Consider the following 6,930-nt stretch of genomic DNA (forward strand, 5'->3'; position numbering starts at 1 on the left):
TGGGGTCTCCGATGATCAGATTCGCCTCAGATTGTTCCCTTTTTCTTTGAAGGATGATGCTAGGGACTGGTACGATAGTATGGATCCCAACTCGGTCGCAACTTGGGATGCGATGGTTGAGCTCTTCTTGGACAAATATTACCCACCTAGCGAGGCACTCAAGCGCCAAGCTGAAGTCATCTCTTATGCAATGCAGCCTCAAGAGAATATTCACGAGGCATGGAAGAGATTCAAATACTTGATGAAGAGATGCCCCAACCACGGGTTAAGCCCGGGCAACGGATTGTAACTTTCCACAGGGGAGCCACTCCGGAGACAATACGCGAGTTGAATATGAGCGCAGGGGGGTCACTCCTTAAGTTGGGAGAAAACGAGGGCATTAGAGGTGATTGAGAGGGTGGACTCCAACGATGATGGATGGAAGAATGAGAGAAGCAAAACCTACAGGGTGGCGTCCGCATCGGATGTTGACAAGATGGACATGATGTCCAAGCAGCTGGATTTCTTGAATAGTAAGTTCGGCAGTATAGAAACAGAGCCAACCGGGCTCGGAAGTGAAGAGGTGAATTACATGCACCAAGGAGGCAACAATCGAAATTTCAACAACAACTACCGCCATAATCAAGGGGGTGGTAACTTCAACAACTTTGGGAATAAGGCACATCCCAATTTGTCTTATGGGAATCCTCACAATGCCCTGCAACCACCTCCGGGGTTTCAAGTGTCGAATGGACAAGTCGTTGAGCCGAAGAAGAATGAGCTTGGAGATGTTTTGATGACGTTTATGAAGCAGACATGGGAAATTATGGCCAATTCTGATAAGAGACTGAAGCAAGTAGAGACAGATGTGCAAAGCTTGGGCATTCACATGAAGAGCATCGATACTCAGATGAGCCAGATTTCACAGGCTGTGGGTATTCAACATCAACCGGACCAGTTTTCCTCATATACCATTGTCAATCCCAAGGACTGCAAAGCCATTAATCTGAGGAATGGAAAAAGCTATGAAGGTCCAACCATACCTGCAGAGAAGGAGAAGATCTCACAAAAAGAGGTGGTCGTAGAAGATGTAGTGGAAGAAGAGGAAGAGCCAGTGGAGGAAGTACCGCCTCCCAAGGCAAACACTGTGATACCTGCACCCCCAGTCTAAGTTAAAATTCCATTCCCACAACGTGTGCAGAAGAAGAAGCTAGATGATCAATTTTCTAGATTTCTTGACATTTTCAGAAAGGTACACATCAACATTCCGTTGGTAGAGGCGTTGCAGCAAATGCCTAGCTACGCCAAATTTCTGAAAGATGTTATCTCTAAGAAGAGGAGATGGGTGGAGCACGAGACCGTCAACTTGACGGAAAGCTGTAGTGCCATTATCCAGAAGAAATTGTCCGCTAAGATGAAAGATCCTGGAAGCTTCACTATATCGTGCATAGTGGGGGATAGCCAAGTGGGCAAGGAACTGTGTGACTTGGGAGCGAGCATTAATCTTATGCCGTTCTCGTTCTTTCAAAAGCTGAAGATTGGGACACTGAGGCCCACCACCATCACACTCCAGATGGCCGACCGATCTGTGTCGTATCCGAGGGGGATTGTTAAAGATATACTCGTCAAAGTCAATGACTTCTTCTTCCCTGTGGACTTTGTGGTGCTTGATATGGAGGAAGACCGGAATGTTCCTCTTATACTGGGAAGACCTTTCCTAGCTACAGGGAAGACAATGATCGATGTGCAGAAGAGAGAGCTCACACTCCGACTTAATGATGAGAGCGTCATTTTCCATCTATAATGCAATGCAGAGGCACGATGATGAAGATGCATGGAGAGTGGAGCACTGCAACATGGTTGAAGTAGTCGATGACTGTGTGAATGAGGTGGCCCAAGCCATCTCACGACAAGACCAATTGGAGCGATGCTTATCGCAATCTATCTTCTCTCCTTATTATAATGATATTAATGAGCCTAATACCGATTTGTTAAATTTTGTAGGTGCTCTTAATTCGGCGGAGGAGATCCCTAGGTTTCGACAGAAATTCTTACCATTGGGGGATCCAAATGAAGAAGAGAAGAAAGAAGAATTGAAGCCGTTGCCATCACACCTTAAGTATGCATTTCTCGGGGAGAATGCTACTTACCCGGTAATTGTATCATCTTCACTCACTACTAATGAACTTGATAAATTTCTTAGAGTGCTTAGGAAGCATATGGGTACAATTGGGTGGTCCATCTCAGACCTTAAGGGGATAAGTCCTACGGTTTGCATGCATAGAATTCTTCTAGAAGAGGGGTCTAAACCTAAAGCTCAAAACCAAAGGAGACTTAACCCGATAATGCAAGACGTGGTAAGGAAGGAGGTGCTTAAGTGGTTAAATGCCGAGATTGTCTATGCTATCTCAGATAGTGATTGGGTAAGTCCCACCCAAGTGGTAGCTAAGAAGGGTGGGATGACAGTAGTAAAAGGGGGGAGATGATGAGATGATAGCCACTAGGTTGGTAACCGGGTGGAGAGTATGCATAGATTATAGAGCCTTTAATGCTGCAACTAGGAAAGACCATTTTCCCCTCCCATTCATTGACCAGATGCTAGATAGGTTGGCAGGGTATGAGTACTATTGCTTTCTAGATGGCTACTCCGGATATAATCAGATCTTAATTGCCCCAGAGGATCAATATAAATCTGCTTTTATTTGTCCTTATGGTGTGTATGCTTTCAGGAGGATGTCATATGGCCTTTGCAATGTCCCAACCACCTTTCAGAGGTGTATGATGTCCATCTTTCACGACATGGTGGAAGATATAATGAGATGTGAAGAGACACACTTGGTGCTCAACTGGGAGAAATGTCATTTTATGGTGAGAGATGGCATTGTGCTTGGGCACAAAATATTTGCAGGAGGACTGGAGGTGGACAGGGCCAAGATAGTGGCGATTGAGCAGTTGCCACCACCATCCAATGAGAAGGCTGTGAGGAGTTTCTTTGGTCACGCCGGGTTCTATAGGCGGTTTATTAAGGATTTCTCTAAAATTGTTAGGCCTTTATGTCATCTACTTGCTAAGGATGTTAAGTTTGATTTCTCTCTTGAATGTTTGCAGGCCTTCGAGACATTGAAGAAGGCGCTTGTGAGTGCACCCGTGCTCATCTCACCGGATTGGTCACAGCCATTCGAGATCATGTGTGACGCTAGTGATGTGGCCGTGGGATCTGCTTTGGCCCAGAAAAGAGACAAGATTTTCAGGGTGATCTACTATGTAAGCCGGACCCTAGATGCAGCGTAGGCAAATTATACTACTACCGAGAAAGAGAAGTTGGCGGTGGTGTATTCGTTCGACAAGTTCCGTCCCTATCTCATTGGGGCGAGGACTATTGTGTTTACAGACCATGCCGCCATCCACCATCTTTTCGCCAAAGTGGATGCCAAGCCGAGACTAATACGGTGGGTCCTGCTTCTACAGGAGTTTGATCTAGAGATTCGAGACAGGAAGGGATACGAGAACATGGTAGCTGACTACTTATCGAGATTAGAGCACTGTTTTTAAGGGGAGAATTTGAAGATTCCCATCAATGAAGAATTCCCCGATGAGCATCTCTTCTATGCTCAAGGCTCTTCTCCGCGGTTTGCAGATATTGTGAACTTTTTGGTGGCAAAGATCATTCTGGAGGACTACAAGTCATATCAGAAGAAGAAGTTCTTCCACGACATCAAGTTCTACTTTTGGAATGAGCCGTTCCTGTTTAGGCGATGTGCCGACATGGTGATACGAAGATGCGCTCCCGATGATGGATGGGAACATGTGATGAGGAAGTGTCACTCTAGTCCTAGTGGAGGAAATTTTGGAGCTAACCGAATGGCAATGAAGGTGCTCCAATGCGGTCTCTATTGGCCGAGTATCTATGGAGATTGTCAAACCTTTGTACCCCATTGCAATGAGTGCCAAAGGACCGGGGGAGTTTCGAAGAAGAAAGAAATGCCCATGACTACTATTGCGGAGGTGGAGCTTTTTGATGTATGGGGGATCGATTTCATGGGTCCCTTTCCACCTTCATCCGGGCATCAATACATACTTTTGGCGATCGACTACGTCTCGAGGTGGGTAGAAGCTATCCCCACTCACGCCAACTCCTCCAAGGTCGTGATTAGCTTCGTTTAGAAAAATATCTTCACAAGGTTTGGGGCTCCAAGAGTGTTGATTAGTGATGGGGGGTCCCATTTCAAGAATAGGTGGCTCGAGCTCGTGTTGCAAAAATTTGGTGTCAAGCACGGAATCACCACCCCCTATCACCCTCAAGCAAATGGCCAAACGAAATTGGCTAATAGAGAGATTAAAGGGATACTCGAGAAGACGGTGAATGCTAATAGGAATGATTGGTTGATGAAGCTTGATGATGCTCTTTGGGCATATAGGACGGCGTACAAGATGCCGATTGGCATGTCACCATATCAATAGGTGTTTGGCAAATCTTGCCATCTTCCGGTGGAGTTAGAGCACAAATCCTATTGGACAGTGAAGCAGTTCAACGCAGACTATTACAAGGCGGGGAAGGAGAGACAACTCCACCTAAACCTTCTCGATGAGTTTAGAAATGAGGCTTTTGAAAATTCCCCCATCTACAAGGAGCGCCTCAAGGCATATCATGAAAAGTTGATTGAGAAGAGGGAGTTTGTCCCGGGAGATTCCGTGCTACTCTTCAATGCACGAATGAAGCTTTTCCCTGAAAAACTAAAGTCTAAGTGGTCCGGGCCGTTCAAGGTGAAGACAGTGATGAAGAATGGAGCCATATATCTTCAAGGTGATGATGGAAGAATTTTCACAGCTAATGGCCAAAATGTGAAGAAATTCCATAGCTATGAGCAGAAGGAAGAGGTTCGTGCTCACATTGGAACACACCCAATGAGCTTATTGAAGCGTCGAGCATACGACGGTAAAAAGTTGCGCTATAGGGGAGGCAACCCCTAGTAGGTAATTTTATTGCTTTTGTGTGTGGTTTATGTTTTTGTTTTTGGCTTGTTTTCTTTTTTCTTGGTGCTTGTGTGTTTTTCTTTAATGTGCTTCTTCTTAGTTATTTTTTTAGGATAGTTCTCTCCTTGAGTATCTGGAATTGGTATTTGCTTGGTATGGTGTTGGTTTTTGTGTAGGAATTTGAATTCTACAAGGAAGAGGCATCGAGGAGAACAAAAAATGGACAGAAACCGCCCAGAAACAGCCACCCGGCCGGGTGTTTTTACATTGCAAAAATTATACCCGGCCGGGTCGAACGGAATGTTCTCCGAAGTACAGAGAAGGGTCGAAAAAGGGAACCCGGCCGGGTGAATTATTAGTTCAAAAATCTTACCCAGCCGAGTCATGGAAATGCTGCAGCCGAGTCCAGAAGAGGGTCTAAAAGTGCCAACCGGCCGGGTGGATTATTAGTTCAAAAGTCCTACCCGGCCGGGTCAGTCGTCGCGAGCCCTAGGTGTATAAAGGTACAAAATTTTCTGATTTCCACATTTTTTCCCCACCCGGCGCCGCCTACCCGTTTCTTCCCTCCAATTTCGACTTTTTCTCTTCACAAATTCACACATAACCACTAAACCCACCTCAAATCAACTCCACCCATCACTATTACTTGTGTTTTGGAAGAGTTTCACCGATTAATTTGGGGGTTTTGCTCAAGAATTCAAAGGGGCTCGAAAATTTCGAAATTTCACCATCCCCAAGTAACAAAGGTATGCCTCTCTACCCTAATCTTCGTTATCCATGAGTATATTGTAGAATTTTGTAATGGGTACGAAGTTACTTGCATTTATGAGTTGAATTGTGATGAGCTATGGTGTAATTTGATGGATTCTTGATTGTGGTAAAGTTATAGACTATGAATTGATGAATTTTGGTGCTACATTGTTAAATGGCTTGAGTTGATGCTTGATGTGGGGTGTGAAATTCATGTTTTTGTCAGAAATTGAATGGCTTGTGGAATTGTTGGGGAATGCGATAATTTTGTGAGCTTCAGGGATCGAGTCTATCTTCCTTTTGATTAATGTGTGAAGAATGGGCATAAGGATTGAGTCTATCTCCCTAATTTGACTGAATTGTGACATAGGTTTTAGAAATTGAGTCTATCTTTCTAAAATCCTACTTGTTTGCTTGCCCTACATGTCATGCTTGGCGTTAGTGCTTCTGATCTTAGGAATTGAGTCCATCTTCCTAATTTCACCTTATCTTGCCTACAGTCATAAATCTTTGATTATGAGACTAAAGTTTGGGAGAGTTAGCTGTTTGTTGTGGTTTATTTAAGGTACATCTAATATGGTCAACCTTGCTAACCCCCAGAATGTGAATGTCACCCTAAGAGGCAAGGAGGAGAAGGCAAGATGGGCAGCTCTTGCACCATTGGATAGTATGCCTTCCAGGTACCCGGTCAACCACTTGATCACAGACATGGGCATTCAAACATCGTGGGAAGCTCTCTTGGAAGCGGGCCACCTAAACTTCTAATTTGCACATCGTTATGGATCATACAAGGTCTTAACTTTGGAGTTCATGTCCACTCTCCAATTGAACTACAACAATAGAGCATTGGCCTCCATCACCTTCCGCTTGGACAATGTCGAGCACACACTCACGCTGGCGGAGTTCAACTCCATCTTCTATTTGCTCGACAAAAATGAGGAATGGATACATCGAAGAGCCTCAGGACTATGACAGGAATGATTTCTGGGGCCGCATCACACTGGATGAGGCCACGTCCAGCCAGAGCCCTATTTATGCTCCCTCCCGCGCTAAGTTAAACTCCATCCGGAATCTGGTACTGAGGTACATGTCCAAGGCCTTAGTATGCTTCCAATTCTCTCACAAGGAACTGGGAGCATTTCTTCTGATGTACTATTCATTCTATGGGGCATCTTGGCCCACCGGAGAATCAATACCGGATATTACATGATTAAGCATCTGGGGAGA

The 6,930-nt window shown here is 44.9% G+C and overlaps 1 pseudogene; it reads left to right on the top strand.

Moving 5' to 3' along the window:
- Window positions 1–475: 475 nt before the first annotated feature.
- LOC125197659 (uncharacterized) lies at window positions 476–6,468 on the top strand (annotated as a pseudogene).
- Window positions 6,469–6,930: the final 462 nt, after the last annotated feature.

This window comes from Salvia hispanica, chromosome 2 (assembly GCF_029641045.1).
Source record: "Salvia hispanica isolate PSC_SH4W2 chromosome 2, Shi_PSC_v1, whole genome shotgun sequence".
NCBI lineage: Eukaryota > Viridiplantae > Streptophyta > Magnoliopsida > Lamiales > Lamiaceae > Salvia > Salvia hispanica.